At 44.3% G+C, this 16,903-nt stretch overlaps 1 long non-coding RNA gene across 1 annotated transcript; it reads left to right on the plus strand.

The window, feature by feature from the left end:
• Nucleotides 1-1,660: 1,660 nt before the first annotated feature.
• On the plus strand, nucleotides 1,661-2,619 carry LOC119086818. Its single transcript, XR_005090180.1, has 2 exons — nucleotides 1,661-1,986; nucleotides 2,458-2,619. It is a non-coding gene; the product is annotated as an uncharacterized LOC119086818 (long non-coding RNA).
• Nucleotides 2,620-16,903: the final 14,284 nt, after the last annotated feature.

The following is a 16,903-nucleotide window of genomic DNA, read 5'->3' on the forward strand; positions in this document are numbered from 1 at the left end:
GATGTGGGAGGACCCAGCTCACTGTGGTGGTGCAATCCATGGACAGGTGCTCCTGGATGGCATAAGAAAGCAGGCTGAGCAAGCCATAGGAACCAGCTAGTAAGCCGTGTTGCAGAATACTCCTTAACACTATGTGAAGATGCGTCCCTGTGATTGGTTTCATAAAGAGCTGAATGGCCATTAGCTGGGCAGGGAGAGGTTAGGTGGGACTTCTGGGGAAAGAGAGCTCTGGGAAGAAGAAAGGAGGAGTCGTCAGCCGGACAGAGAGGAAGCAGGATGAACAGTACAGAGTCAAGGTCACCGAGCCACGTAAAAGAACGTCAATTAAAACATATGGATTAATTTAAGTTATAAGAACTACTTAGGAACAAGCCTAAGCTAAGACTGAGCTTTCATAACTAATAATAAGTCTCTGTGTCATGATTTGGGGGCTGGTGGTCCAAAAAAGCCTGCTCCACAGCAATGTTCCTCCGTGGCTTCTGCTCCAGTTCCCGCCTTCAGGTTCCTGCCTTGGCTGAGTTCCTACCCGGATTTCCTTCGCTAACGATGAGTAAGAGTGTGGAAGTATAAACCAAATAAACCCTTTCCTCTCCAAGCTCTTTGCTCATGGTGTTTATCACAGCAATAAAACCCCACACTACGACAAGTGCTTTCTATGAAGCAGGTGGGCACAAGGAGAATTTTATATTCGTTTATATTATTCTTTTTTCTATATATCCAAACAATACATTGGGGTAAGGGTATACAAGGTGCTGGCGATTGAAAACAGAACTTGGTGCAAATCAGGCAAGTGCTTTGCCCTCGAGCCACACCACCAGCCCCTTTCTTGCATAAATTAAAATGAAAAAGTACAGACAGTGATTTAAAACAAAGAATAAAATGATTGTTCACACACAGCACCGGTTCATTAGAATCCTCAATAAATTGCTGCCCCAGTCTTCTTAGCAACAAGACTGAGACCTGGTGGGTCAGAAGTGGGGGTGAGGGGAAATCTGTAGTCCAGTCAGAATGGCTCCTGCCGTCGTCCCCTGTCGGTACACATGGTGTCTGTCATAGGCCACCCTCCGGCAGCACTGTGCACAGGCAATGCCAGGGCAAAGTCACAGAGGCTCATAACTTAGGGCAGATTCCAGAACCATTGTCTTGAGTCAGTTTCCTTATCTTTAAAATGAGTATAAGGGCAATGACAGCACTCCCAACTGATCCAGAGACTTCTCATTTGGTTTAAGTTTGTTTTTTTTTTTCATGTTGGCCACTTGACATTTCCACACATTACAGCTGCAACCTCATGCTTGAAGACCGAAAGAAGGTAGAGTTCTGGGCAGGCAACAAAGCGTGGGCTGGGACGAGTTAACAAAGGGAAGCATGATGTTACAGCCCACATCTGCCTGGCTTCTTTGCAGAACCGACACTATGACCTGAATAACACCACGGCAAGGTGGGGAGCTGGCTGGCAACTCACCAGCATGGTTAAAGAGAGTGCCAAGCCTCATCTTCACCACAAGCTTTCACCAGGATGGTCCCGGTTCTGCCGCTCCTGTCAAGGAGGACATATGTGGGTCAGTGACTTCCCCCTCTCCGGAGCACGCAGCAAACCCCGGCTGCGAGGCCAGTGGACCTTCACAGCCCCCATAATGCATCTTTTCCCCGAGTTTTAAAGATGTACATAATCCTTGCATATTCAAGAAATATACAGAAACGAAAGTAAAATTCTCCCACAATCCTCTCACCCAGAGATACAGCTCACGACAAGGGTTCTCTCTGTGCGTTTTTTCTAAAAAGTGTACTTTGGTTACTTTTTAATTTCCATATGAATACAGGAAGAAACTACTGCCCGTGCCCGTGTCAGGGTGCAATGATATTCTTTCTAGAAAGTTCTGGCTTCCTGTGGAGGTTGCCGCACTCCAGGAAGCTGTGATGGACCCAACTGATCGCCCACAGCTCTCAAAACAGTGGTGGTGTCCCTTCCCCCGCCCCTTGCTGCAGGTAAACCCCAAGCAGAGTCCGGCACCTGCCCTGGGGTAAACTCAGCGTCTTTCCCAGGTTTGGTCTTTGAGCTGCTGCTAACCTGACTTCAGCCGGTTTCTGCCCCTTTCTCTAATAAGATAAAATTCTAAAATCCAAATCTTGCGGTGAAGCCTGTCTAGGAAGCTCTGTGACGTTTCTAATCATCGTTTAACCACATTCTTTGCCCTCACCTCCACCTGACCCTGCACCCAGGAAGGGGAGCACCCCGTGGCCGGTGCCCACACCTGGCTGGCTGGGCTCTGGAGGCTTCTTCCCAGCTGAGCACCTCAGAGCTGGGCGGCTGTGCCCCTGCAGCCGGCCCCGCTTCGCACACAAAGAACAATCAGTACTCTGTTCTCAGTGTGCACCCCAGCTCTCGGGGCAGGCACAGGCTTCCTCCTGTCCTTGTCCTCCTGTCCTCTAACTTCCTTGTCCTCTGGGTGCTGACAGCTGGGAGCTGGGACGGCAGCAAGCAGAACACACAGAAACAAGAAAACACCTTGCGGTCCCGGACGGACAGGCTGCTGAGAACTTCCGGGACAACAGTCCTTGCAAAGGCCATGACTCCTCTCACTTCCCATAGCTGGAATAAGCAAAGACATGCTGACATAATTCTGCTTTGTTTTTCTTCTCTCTTGTTTTGTTTTAATACCCCAGAGACTCCTTCCACTCTGCTTCTTGAAATATCCAACATAAAGCTTTTGGCATCTGCCTAAGCACATGTTGGCACTGCCTAGAAGGAAATGTATGTACACGCAGAAGAACTTTGGGAAATAATTACAGGATTAGATATAATTTCAACCGATGAGATCTCAGCGTTCTCATAGTCTAAAACTGAAGTGTTTTGATGATCTAAACCCAAAGTGTTCTAGTTTTCTTCATTAAAATTTAATTGTGTGTCTGTGTATGGGTGTGTGCATGTGTGTGTGGGTGCCCAGGAAGGCCAGAGGAGTTGTGGGCTGCCCAGTGTGAGTGCCCAGAAAGGAACTGGGTTCCTTTATAAGGGCAATATTCCATTTTAGTCTCTGAGCCATTGTTCCAGCCTCTAAAGTTTGTTCTGTTTTAATGTGAAGTTATTGATTCATCACACTTTGATAATGATCTTTTAGAACTGAAATAAACAGGAAGTCTGCTCCGAACTGCACCCTTAAAGAAAGCTATATTTTGTTTGAAGATTATTTTTTAATACATTAAAAGAAATTTAAGATCTGGTTATGTAAAATTCACACCAAAGGGAAAATTTTAAAATCCAACTCTAGATCCATGTCTAGAGACATGGCTCAGAGCACTTGCTTCTCTTCCAGGGGGCTAGAATCTAGTTCCAGCACTCACATGGCAGCTCACAATGGTTTGGAATTTCTGTTCCAGGGCAGTCCATGCCCTCTTCTGGCCTTCATGGCCACCAGGAACACAAGTGGTACATAGACATATGTACAGGTACATGTACATGAAAAGTAAAAACAAACATACATGCATACACAAATACACTCAGATACAAAAATTAAAAATAAAGTGAAGTAAAAACTGCAGATTCCCAGGCCTCCTTTCTACACATCCCTCCATGCTGAGCCATTTGGCCTAAGGTAGCCACACCCCCAGGCTCTTAAAGTCTCCCGGTGGTTCTAACGGGAAGCTAACTTTCAGGGCTGGAGCTCACCGACCCAGAAGACCTTCAAGGGACAGAGTTTGGTTCCGAGCACCCACATCGGATGGCTCACAATTGCCCGTAGCTCCAGTTCCAGGGGATCTAAGCCCTCCTCATCCCTCCAAAGGTAGCTTCACGCATGTGGTGCGCATACATACACACAGACATACACACATATGCAAAACAAATTTTGAAAAAGAAAAAAAAACCTGCTTTGGCTCCAGGAAGAAGTATGCACCCCTCCGCACTAATGAGGCCAATGACTGAAACATCTGCAGGTCTTCACATTCAATTTTCTGAAAAATATACATATTTACCAGAACAGAGGGGGAAAGTCAAGACAGTGTACAACATAACAACTCCAGAGACTCTCTCTGGGGAAATGCATTACATGTAAAGGTACATGTCCTTTATATTTCTCTATGGAATTTTTTAATGAGATTTTTTTGGTCATAATTTCACAAATGAATTCCTCTGATGTTATACTTCTGTTGTCATTTTATCTAAATCAATCTGCATCTTTAATACTAAAAAAAAAAGGATAGCTTCAAATAAACTAATAGAGAACCTGAGTTTGATCCAGCACCCACATAAAAGTCAAGTGTAGCAGTGCATGTCCATAACCCCAGCTCCAAGGGGCCAGAGGCAGGCAGATCCTGGGGTCTCCCAGATCAGCCAGACTATCTAATGCACCAGGCTGCACATTCCATGTGAGACTCTGTCTCAGAAACAAGCCACTGAAGTAGACACCCAGTGTTGACCTGTAGCCTCAGCATCTACGTACATGGGGTCACACATCTACACTCAGACATGCACGCACACGCGCACACACACTACACACATACACACACACGTACACACACACACAGACAGAAATAAGTATGCACACAGCCATACAGCACACAACACAAACACAGAAACAAGTATGCTCACAGCCATGCACCACACACACAAACACAGAAATAAGCATGCACACAGTCATACACCACACACACAAACACAGAAATAAGTATGCACACAGCCATACACCACACACACAAACACAGAAATAAGTGTATAGACAAGTAAATAATATAAAGAATAACATGTGCTTTGTTCTGAGTTAAAGCACATGTGTGCCTGCAACCCAGAGAGTCCTGTTGAGAAATAGAACATTCCACCTCCCTGAAAGCTCCCCACTTGACCCATTAAATCATCTGTCTCCAGACAATCACTGTTGTATCTTGGTTAAAATTATAGATTTGTTCCCTCTTATATATAAAAGAAATATAGTCGATCACATTATAAGTTTTCCTTTGCGTCTGATGTTTCTCTTAATATAAAGCATATGTTTATCTGTATTTATCCATGATGACAACCTCATGGGAGAATGTGAGCTGGTCGAGCCAGCATCCCATGGCACAGAGTAGGGGGCATCAAATGGTACAGACACACCATGACTCATGGATCAATTCACCAGTTAGTACAATCTGAGCAGGTTTCAGTTTGGGGCTATTATGAACTAAAATGTCTTGTGCTGACCTTTTTGCAGACATGTGTTTTCATGTTTGTTTGATAAATATTTAGACTTGAAACTGCTGGGTTATGGATAGGTAGGTGTATGATATAAAATGTTTTTTAAACCTTCACAATGAGACCATAGCTCACAGACAAACAAGCTCAGAAACTTGGCACATTTTTCCCAAAGCAGCTGCAGCATTTTACATTTCCACCAAGAGAATGCAAGGTCCTTGAGCATCCTTGTGTACACTTGGTGTTGTCCATTTTTAAATTTTAGCCATCTTGGTGGGAGGCAGGTGCTACATCACCAGGATGGTTAGTTATACTAGTTGACTTGCCACAATCTGTTGCTGGAGAGCTTCTCTCCAGGTTCCACCAATCCCCGCAGCCCCACAATCCACGTATAAAATAATCACTCAGACGCTTATATTATTTATAAACTGTATGGCCATGGCAGGCTTCTTGCCAACTGTTCTTATATCTTAAATTAACCCATTTCTATAAATCTATACCTTGCCACGTGGCTGGTGGCTTACTGGCGTCTTTACATGCTGCTTATCCTGGCGGTGGCTGCAGTGTCTCTCTTCCTTCTTCCTGTTTCCCCAATTTTCCTCTCTCCTTGTCCAGCCTATACTTCCTGCCTGGTCACTGGCCATCAGTGTTTTATTTATATAGAGTGATATCCACAGCACTTCCCCTTTTCTTTCTTTTTTTTTTTTTTTTAAAAAAGGAAGGTTTTAACTTTAACATGGTAAAAGTACATATAACAAAACAATTATTGAGCAAGAATTACAGTTACAATAAAGAAGATGTCTGTAGTGGGTAGCCATTCCAGCTTGGATCTGGAAGTTCCAACCCTCATTGAGACTCTGGCAACTGTCATGCCTACGACAATCTAGTATCCCCTGTGCAGAGAATCTTGGTGAGGGACTCTCTAAATCAGGCTGCCCTCTGGGTAAATCTATGGGAGGATAGTCTGGATTGTGTCCATTGCTGTGGGAAGACCCAGCCCACTGTGCATCATGTCATTCCCTGGGACTGGGTTCTGGACTGTGTGAGAGTAGAAAAAGTAAGCTAGCCGAGTAGACAGGCATACATTCATTTTTTCTCTACTCCAGATGTGGATGGGGCCAGTTTAAGTTCCTGCCTCGACTTCCCTGCAGGGATGTGACCTGGGATTTCAAGTGGAATAACCCCTTTTCCCCCTGCAGTTGCCTGTTTTGAGGTATTTGTCACAACAACAGAAAGTCACCATAGCTTTGATCTCTATTTTGCTTCTGCCTTTTAGTTTTCGATTGTCTTTTACAAGAGACCCAGCACCTTCTATGTGCAAAATGTGATGTGTACAGAGGTGGTTTCACTCACTGTGGTCTGGGTATCAGCAGTATTTCTATCCGTTGGGCACTGGTTAGAAATGCGGAGTTCCAGGCCCCATCTCAAACTGCTGTTGATTAAGTCTGATAGGCACTTTATCACTTAGGAGCTAAAATGAGCCGGAGCAAGAATTATGGTAGTTTGTAGACTAACCCTAGAGGGGGCAATACTTAAAGAGAAAAACAGAGAAAATCTTTGAAATCAGCATTATTAAAAATTATCATCCTAATTTTTTGTTTTCCTAACAAGTATGAGGAAGATTCATTTTTCCATAACAGTTTGCAGTGGAAATTGGGTTCAATTTCCTGGTTCAAACCCGTTTGAGTCCGATTGCCTTCTTGCTTACTGTCTGTCTGACCTCAGACAAGTTTGTTGGAAACCATGCTCTCGTTTGTGCAGGAGAAGGGCTGGTCACCCCTCACAGCTGTTGTCATGAGCCCCCTTTCCTTTTCCTTTTGAAAACGTCAGTCGTTCCTACACACTTCAGAACAGATTTTATCAAAATTGCCAAAGAAAAATGGTGATGAGGACGTGGAACCCAGGGAACCTATGGGCACCTGTTAATCCTACCAATCGAGTGTAAGACCTCTATCATAATTCAAAGCCAATTTTGAAGTAGGCTTTAATTAAATACTGGCCAGGTGGATGGACTCTGGCTGGGTCCATCTCTGGGTTTCCAGAAGATGGAGCTGAATCAAGTTTTGAAGCAGCTTAAGTATTTCCTATCAGGTCCAATCGGGGGCAAGCATACATCCTGATGTACCTTCAGTCTACCTCCAATCAGGGGCAAGCATGCATCCTGCTGTATTCCCTGTCTGTGACGCTCCTGCCCACATGTGATCAAGCACATTTGGTGCAGATGGGTCAAACATACTAGTTTAAAGGTGTGGAAACATGTGGCTTGTTATCTCTCATAAACAATAACCTCTAGCATTTGAGGAACTCTCTGTCCTTGGGCAAGGGGCTTGCAGATCAGAGGCTTTTTGTTGTTGTTTCATGGATCTCTTAGGCATAATAATTAAAACTTAGAATGTAACTTTGCCTCTCACACACCACCATTGGGAATGTAAATTAGCCCTTGTGAAAAGCAGTAGGGAGGTGCCTCAGAAATTAAAAATTAAATACAATACAATCTGTCTGGTAGGCTGTTGCTTTGCTGTTTCCTCCACGTTGAAATGCTGCCGTCTGTGGGGAGGAGAAAGGCATGTAAGACTCCAGAAGCTGAGCGAGCACATAAAGACATGGTTCTGGGAGCTCAGAGAGTCACAAGAGACCCACAGGACCTCTCCCCGGGGCTGGATCATACGTCGTGGTTTGGGGGACAGGACACTCTCTTGTGGAATGACTACAAGGTGAGCAGGGAGCTCCAGGAAAGCTCTCATGAATCATCACCCCTGCTGGGGTGGGCTTCTATATGACGGAGCTGCTACTGAGTCATCCACACCTTTGTAAGTTACCCTTCACCCATACTCCTGTAAGTAACCCCAATAAACTCATGGGCCCAACAATCTAGATGGGGAAACGGTGTCTTTTGTCTGTCACCCACTAATGCCCTAGCTGGGTGAATAGACATTTGTTCAGGCCTCCCCAGAAAAAGTCATAGTTGGTTCCCCATACAACGATAATTAAATATATATCAAATACATCCTTTCACTCCTGTTTTATTGCTGCATTGATCATAACAGGCAAGACTCAGAAAACCCCTAAGTTTCTACCAAGAAATGAATGGACAAAGCAAACACAGTCTGTACAAACAAATGCAGCATTGTTCGGTTTTAAAAATCAAGGAAAACTGTCATTTGTGACTGCGCAGGTGATCCTGGAAGACATTGTACTAAGTGTATTAAAGGAAGCTCAGAAACCTGCTTTCAGATGCACTCACTTTTATGTGTGTGATACCTCAGTAAAACCCCCCACTCTATCCCCTACAGACAAAGAGAAGCTTAAACCAGGATTTCTAAGTGTAGATAAGAACTTAGACCCCTTTTCCCCAGGTGGCTGTATCTGCTACAGGGACTTTTGGAAAACACAGTCAGGATATTCTATTCAATCAAAAGACTAAAAAGGGAGGCGGGTTAAAATAAATTATATGGTCTGTGCCTTTAAGAACTAGCCTCACAAAGAAAGGGGAGCATCCTTCCAACCTCCCTGCTGTGAGTGAGAGATTTGGAAGAGCCTCCCTGGAGGCTTGTAAACTTAGAAAACACCTTACTTTTGCATTCTGTACCTAAAGTCTCCAGTGATGGCTTTGGGGACCTAGGAACAACAAGACCCTCACTCTATTGTCTCAAAAAGGGGGCCTTAGACAAAGATATCTCAATATAGATAGACCCAGGCCAGTTTCAAGTCCCCAGAAATGATGGCGCCAGCCCCAGGAACAAAAGAACAGAGTCAGGATGTCTGATGGTAACTAATTAACCACAAGATGCCCCTCTCCAGAGATAACATGACCAGACCCTGGAGATCAGTTGTAAAACTCCTGACAGGGCAAACAGATAAGCTAGAATAAGATAAAGTCCAGGCCCGGGAAAAACTGGACCAATCAAGGATGGACCCGTACTAACCCCCTCCCCTCTAAGAAATTTTATGGGTTTTGCCTATAAAAACTAACTTCCCCAAGAAAGAGTAACTCTTCTCTGCCTCACTTGAGATGGCTTGAGTTGAGTTCCCTGTCATGACTTGTAACAGATAAACCTTGCTTTTGCATTCTGGTATGCTCGTCCTTGGTGGTCTCTCTGGGGGTTGCGATCTGGGCACAACATGTGGACTGTGAAAGAGTTCTAAGTCCAGAAGCAGAGAATACAACCGTGGTCTCCGGGTCCCAGGGAAGTGTGAGTGTGCGTTGGTGAACTGATACAAAACGTAAGCAAGGAGGTCTGTGATGCCTTGAATGAGAAATGGTCCCCTTGGCTCAGGTGTTTGAACACTTGGCTTCCAGTAGATGGCGCTGTTGGTGGCGGTTTGTAGCCTTGTGGGAGGAAGCCCATTGCTTGGGAAGGCTTTGAGAGTTCACAATCTCCACCTACTGGCAGTTTCCTCCACGCCTGCCAGCTATCACCTCCCCACTGTGACGGCCTGGAATTATAAGCCAAAAGAAACGGTTCCTTCTGTAAGCTGCTTTTGGTCATGATATTTGACCACCACGACAGAAAAGTAATTAATAATAGTTAATCTTCATCGTCAACTTGACTGGATTTGAAATCGCCTCAGTGACACACCTCTGGGTCATGGGCTAGGGTCCTAGGATTAATAAAATAACCAAGGAGAAAGCCCACTCACGGAACAGGACATTCCCCATTCTCCTCTTCTTGATGTCCTCCGATGTGATCGAGATCTTTCTGCCACAGGCACAAGCCACTCACACCTCCAAGCCTTCCTTGTCAAGATGGACTGCACTCCCTCCAGCCCCTTTACGTCGAACAGGATGTTGTCATCTACAACTGTGTTGGGCTACGTTCATTGCTGTCACGGGATGCACGCAGCTGCATGTTGGAGATGCCGGCAACTACGAGCCAAAGTAAACCTTGTTCCCCAGAGTTGCCTTATTCAGGGATTTTGTCCCAGCAACATTAAAAGCAACTAATATAGGTCTATAGGTCTATTGTACCACTTGGGGACTACAGTTAATAACAAAATATTGTATGTATGAAAATTGAAGGGTGAACACATTTTAAGTGCTCTCACCACACAAAGAGTAGAAAGTCTGTGAGGTAATGCAAATACTAAGTATCTTGATTTAGCCATTCCACAACACACACACACACACACACACACACACACACACACACACACATCAAAGCACTATTCTGTACACCGTAAGTATACACAATTTTAGCTCTTTGAAAATTTCCAGAGCAGGTGCTGGGGAGAAGGCTCAGTAGTAAAGTGTCTGCTACACAAGCGAGAGGACCCGAGTTCAGATCCTCAGCACCACAAAGGCGGGTGTGGGGTGTACATTTATAACCCTAGAACCAGAGCTTGGCGGGGACGGCACAGCAAAATATGACGCGTATGTTCCAGCCTTGATGGACACCCAGTTTAGCCAATCAGTTGCACTCCAAGCTCAGTGAGACACCCTCTCTCAAATAAAATAAAATAAAATAAATAATAATTAAATAAAAATAAATAAGGTGGAAAGAGGAATATATTCAATGCCAATCTCTGGCCTCTGTACACATGGATATACACATAATCACACATTCACACCCAAACACAATTTTAAAACTTAGAAAAAAAGTAAGAGTTGTTAGATGAATTGTAAGGGACAAGTAAAATTGACCCCTAAAGCAGCATAGCGTGCACCGATCAAATGCTTTTAACATAATTTAGAATTTGAAGACGGCCCCCTTAAAGAAGAATCACTAGGGGAAAAAGCCACATGGCAACACCATTCTGAAATACACTTGCTTAAGCTTTAGCTAACCTACATACCCGAAGAGTTCAGATAGGGTGGACAATGGTGCCCCCTGGTGGAGTTTGGAAGCAGACGCACCCAGAGGTTCCCAATTCTTGGAGTGGTTTTTGAACATGATTCTTCCAAATGTTTGCCTTTCATTTTTTTTTTTTTGAATGAACGTCCTCACACTAACTTCAGTGTATTTTTATCACTATGGATCAATTATAGGCATTTTGTATTTTCCTTGATTCTACAGGCTCACTTCTAGGAAACATGTATTTTAAACATTACATGTACATACCAGAAAATAGAAGTGGTGGGAACTCGGTGTCATGACGAGGGGACCAGGTCCTCAAACACCACAGAGCAGGCTCAGCTCCTGGAGGACTCCTATCTTTAAATGGGTCTGGTGGTGTCTGCCTGCTTTATGTGTTCCTATGAACATCATTTAAAAATGCTCTCTGGCTGGTTCATGGTGGCACACGCCCTTAATCCTGGCACTCGGGAGGCAGAGGCAGGTGGATCTCTGTGAGTTCAAGGCCAGCCTCCTCTACGGAGCTAGTTCCAGGACAGCCAGAGCTGTTACACAGAAAAATCCTGTCTTGAAAAAAAAAAAAAAAAAAAAAAAAAAAAAAGAGCTGTAAGATAATGTCTTTGGAAGGTTGAAATTACTACAAGATGCAAATGCAATCACTATGATTAGTAGGGATTAGGTTACTGAAGTGAAGAAGTTCTCAAATGCATACTGATCAATTCGACACAGTGAAGTGTAGTTCCAGCTACATGCTAATGTGCTATGATTAATTATGTTACTTCTCCATCATGTTTTCCTCTTCCGGAGGTCTTCGTTATGATCTCAGGTATGACTTAGTTATGGGACACTAATAGCTACAAAGAGCACACCTACTCTATCTGCTGGGCACTGAGATTTTACTCATAGATTTCATTTACTTTTTCCATCAATGCTTTGAGGAAGATACTCAACTTTCATAAAGAAGGTCATGGAGTTCAGAGGATTGTGGCCAGGAGTCCCCAGGGAGGGAAGTGGTCCCGCTCCACATTACATGTTGCTAAAGCCATGTGCAGGCCAGTCTCCCTATGCCCACACAGCTTTTATTGAGATACTCTGTGCAGGCAGGTAGCTCAGTGGGTAGGAGTGCCTTCTCTGTGAGCGTGAGGACTGGGGTTGGTATGCCAGCACCCACACAAAAGGCTTGGGCATGTCTGTGAATGTCGTGGACTTCAGCTTTGGGGAAGGAGACAGGTGGGGCCCCAAGAGCTTCCTGAACAGCCAGCCTAGCACAATGGTAAGTGCCGAGTTCAGTGAGACCCTGTCTCAAAGCAGCAAGACGGACATTGGGAGCAATAGAGGAACAGGTAGGACAGCCTGCTCTGGCTTCTGCAGACACTTACACCCACACACTCATGTGCTTACCACACACACTCATACTCATGTGCACACACCACACACACACTCACGTACTTGTGCATGACACACACTCGTGCATACATCACACACATACTCACACACTCCTGAGCACATCTCTTCCCCCCCTCTCTCTCTCACACACACAATACCCTGATAAATAAATACTTTTCTTTTCCATTTCTCACCTCCATTATTTGTGCCACCCCCTTTCGGCTTGTCCACACCACCGCCCAAATGTTGCCTGTGTATACCAACCGAGTCCACTGCCTGCTGGAAGGGAAACCGTCCACCCTTTGAACGTGTCAGACCTCACAGTCTGTGAACTCCCAGCTGTGCTCACTCTCCCGTGTCCTCTGAGGAATGGCAGCATCGATGTCTGGGAAGGGGCAGAGGGAAGCCAGCGCAAGAGTCTGCCTCAGTGCCTGATGTGACGGGCCGTCTAAACACGACCCACTGCCTTTTCAAAATTCATAGGGCTCAGCAACAAAAACAGCCCATCTTTAAATATTCTAAATCCACAAAGTACATCACCCAATATGGTGTTCACTCTATGACTGTCACTATATGAATTGTCAGTGCCCTGCCAATATGTGTATGTATGTGTGCTTGTGTATGCACATGAATTTCCTTTATAAACAGAAAAAAACTCTTCATATTTAAAAAGAAAAAAAAAACACATTTAAATGATTCCACAACAGAAACCCAAGAAATTCAAGATGGCAGCTTTCTCCCGGCACTCGTGTGTTCCTGAATGAAGCGAATATGTTATGAGAAATGCACCCTTGGGTGTCTTCTTCACAGTGTGAGCATCCACTGACTTTATTTACACAAGTCTAGATGGTGTGGGGTAAGTTATGCACCAGATGAGCTGCATGCACCCTAGAATATCGACAAATGCCACCCTACACACTCGTAGATGACAACATCCTATTACAATGCCGAATGGTTGGACCCTCCTGGGTAGGCCAGTCCTGCAATGCGGCCCATCAAGAGACCTCAGAGACACAACATATCTGCGGCTGCTGATAGGCTCACAGGCAGATTGTTTTAAAGTGAGACTTTGTTTTTGACACTCTACAATCACAAAACTATCACATAACAAATGCGTAGGCCAGTAGTATAGTCATTTATTACCATTATTGAGTACTATTTACTTGGCATAACTGTGTGCACTATTTTTTCACATAGCTTGCAATGCAGTGAGTTTGTCTCCACCAAGGTCCCCACAGACAGCTGCGTGTGTGATTCCAGCCTTGGGAGGTCTCCAAGGTTACTAGGTTACTGGTTGGAAAGAGATATTCCCTACAGACTCAGGCATTTGAACGCTTGGTTCCCGGCTGGTGGTACTGTTCGGAAGGTTGGCCTTGGTGGAGGAAGTGGGTCCTCAGGGTCAGACTTGCACCGTTCCCTGTGTGCTCTGTGTCCTGTTTGCAGTTCAAGGTGTGAGCTCTCCACTTGCCACCCAGCCATCACGCCTGCCACGTCCCTGCAGTGACAGTCACCCATCCCTGGGGAACCACGCTATCAAACAAACCTTTCTTTCTTGTAAGCTGCCTTGGTCGTGGTATCCATCCCAATCAGGGAAAAGTAAGGAATACACTAAGCAATATGAATTTCCAGCCTCATCACAGTTTTATGGGATCCCTGTCCCACGTGTCTCCTGCCATGGGCTGTAACACATGTGTAACAACAGTTCATGCTAAACACGCATGTTTGAAGAAACTTAAAGGTAGTGGAAGTGGGAAACACTGTTTAGAACATATAAAACAGGCTTGGGAGGGTTAAATGCCTGCTGCACAAGGACTTGGGTCTTGGATCCTGAGCACCCCCACAAAAGCTGTACAGTGACCGTCCCATGTAACCTCAGAGCCGGGGCGGTGGAGACAGGTGCCTCCCTGGAACTTACTGATCATTAGAGCCAAATCCATGAGCTTTGGGTTCAGTGAGGGACCTTGTCTCAAAATTCAAGGAGGAGAGCAGCTGAGGAAGACATCTGACGTCACACTCTGGCCTCCATATGCATTCACAGACATCTGAGCACCTGCACACATATGCACACCCCCACAGGAATACATAGGCAGGCTGAACACACAGGAAGAAAATGAAATCAGGAGAGGAAAGGCTAACTTACAATGGGCGTGTATCCTGAACCTAGTAGAAAGATAGGAATCATGTGGTGTCAAATCCAACAGCCCCTCTGAATAATTCAGAAGAAGAATTTTTTTTACCGTTACTTGGTTTTACTAATGAATTTATGGAAATCACATAAAATAAGAATAATTAATTAGTACATTTAATAGTACAATCGTAAGGCCCATTTTTTAAAAAGATTTATTTATTATGTATACAGTGTTCTGCCTGCATGTGTCCCTGCAGGCCAGAAGAGGGCACCAGATTTCATTACAGGTGGTTGTGAGCCACCATGTGGTTGCTGAGAATTGAACTCAGGACCTCTGGAAGAGCAGTCAGTGCTCTTAATCTCTGAGTCATCTCTCCAGCCCCAGAAGAACAATTTGACACACACACTCACACACACACACACACACACACACACACACACACACACACACACTACACCTTCCTCCCTCTGTGTGAAGCCAGTCACCTTTGGGAATCTGTAGGTTCATCAGCCTCAAGGCACTGCTTCCCTACACTGAAAGTTCTAGAAAAGTGAGAGTCTTCAAGAGAGTCCAACTTGTTCATGGTGGAGACAGAAGGAGGAAACTAGAGTCATCCTGAATGAGGAAGAAAGATGGAGTCCTGGCTTCACTCTGTTGCCATGACAAACATGCTGACAAATGGCAGCGTCAGGAAGGAAAGGGTTTATTTGGTTCACATTTCCAGATTACAGTCCACTTCTACAAGGAAGTAAAGGCAGGAACTTAGACACCACAGTCACCATCAAGAACAGAGAGAAATAAATGCATGGATCCTTGCTGGCTTGCTCTTAGCTGGTTTTCTTCACTCTTCTCTAAGTCAGATCTCAGCCTAGGGAATGAGGTTGCCTGTAGTGGGCTGGGTCAATGAACTATCAAAACACGCCTCACACAGAATGCCCACAGGCTGACCCTCACCCCCATTAAGACCCTCTTACCAGGCATGTCCTCCTGGCTGTAACAACCTGACAGTTAAAATGAAGAGCCCAGAGGAGGACAGTGAAATGCCATCACTGAAAATGGGTGCTGAGGTTGCCAATGTAGTCCCTCTTGGTTAGGATAGCAGTGTCCAGAGGACAGTGGTAGATGCAGAGATAAGACGAAGTGGGATGATCTGCCTTAGTGCTTGAGGGCACACAGTTCATTCTGTTTTATAAGTGGTGTGATTTTGGGTGCCTAATTTCTTTATTAATGAGAACAATGCAATCTTGTCATTCCATACCATTCATATTTGAAAGAAGAGGATTCTATTCATCTCATTTTCACAATATTTAATGTTTCCACTTTTACTATTTTCTTTCTTCATTTTATTCACATTATCTTTTTTTTTCCCCCAGAGCTGAGGAGCGAACTCAGGGCCTTGCGCTTGCTAGGCAAGCACTCTACCACTGAGCTAAATCCCCATTGTATTATCTAGAGATAATACAATGACATAAATGATATTCACCTAGTCTCCTCTAAGACCTCTTACAGATGTGCAATCTAAAAGAACACCAAGGTGCTCAATCAACTTAGACACAGGAGGACACACTGGTGTAGCAAGTTCCAAGTTGGCCGAGTTAAATAGTGAGAATCTCAAAACAAAAACAAAATAAAACAAAGAAACAAACAAAAACAACAACAAAAGGAGAGGAATAAAGGAAAGAATTGGGCAAATCCATGTCTCTGAGGAAAGATTTAGCTTTTCCCATTAGTAATGATAGAAGAAGCATATGAAAATTGATAGATCCGGGTGTGGTGGGTGACACACTCCTTTAATCTAACACTTAGAGGGCAAAGGCAGGTCAGTCAGTCTCTGTGGGTTTGAGGCTGACCGGCTCTACATACAGATCCAGGCCAGTCAGGTGTACAGAGTGAGACCCTGTCTCAAAAAAAAAAAAAAAAAAAAAAAAAAAAGCAAAAACAAAGAAAACAATAGAAATACAAAAAATAGAATAAAAAGATTAATAAGTACAAAATAGTTATGATCTATTAAACACTAAATGATTCTTCCTAAATGGAGAGAAATGCATATTTTTTTCAAATGTGCATGGAATAATTCCAAGTATTCTAGGCCCAAAAGCAACTCTCAAGTTCCAGTAGATCTTTCACTACAGTGAAATTAAGTTTTAAAAAAATGAAAAGGAAAAACCTGACTCAACAACTATTTGGAACTTACCGTGTTTCCAAAAGGCTAGTGGGTAAATGGGGAAACACAGAAAGTAAGACGTATTTGGAACTGGATGCTAATGAAAATTAAAAATACAAAAATGTGTGGCATGAAGATAAATCTGTACTTAGAGGAAAACTTTTCCTGGTTTACCATTTATTGTTCAAATAGGACAGTATTCATTTTTCTAGGTGAGAAGCAGAGCAGACAAGGCCCCACCCACATGACCAGCTCTGGCGGTGGGAGG

The sequence above is a fragment of the Peromyscus leucopus genome, chromosome 16_21, assembly GCF_004664715.2.
Source record: "Peromyscus leucopus breed LL Stock chromosome 16_21, UCI_PerLeu_2.1, whole genome shotgun sequence".
Taxonomy (NCBI): domain Eukaryota; kingdom Metazoa; phylum Chordata; class Mammalia; order Rodentia; family Cricetidae; genus Peromyscus; species Peromyscus leucopus.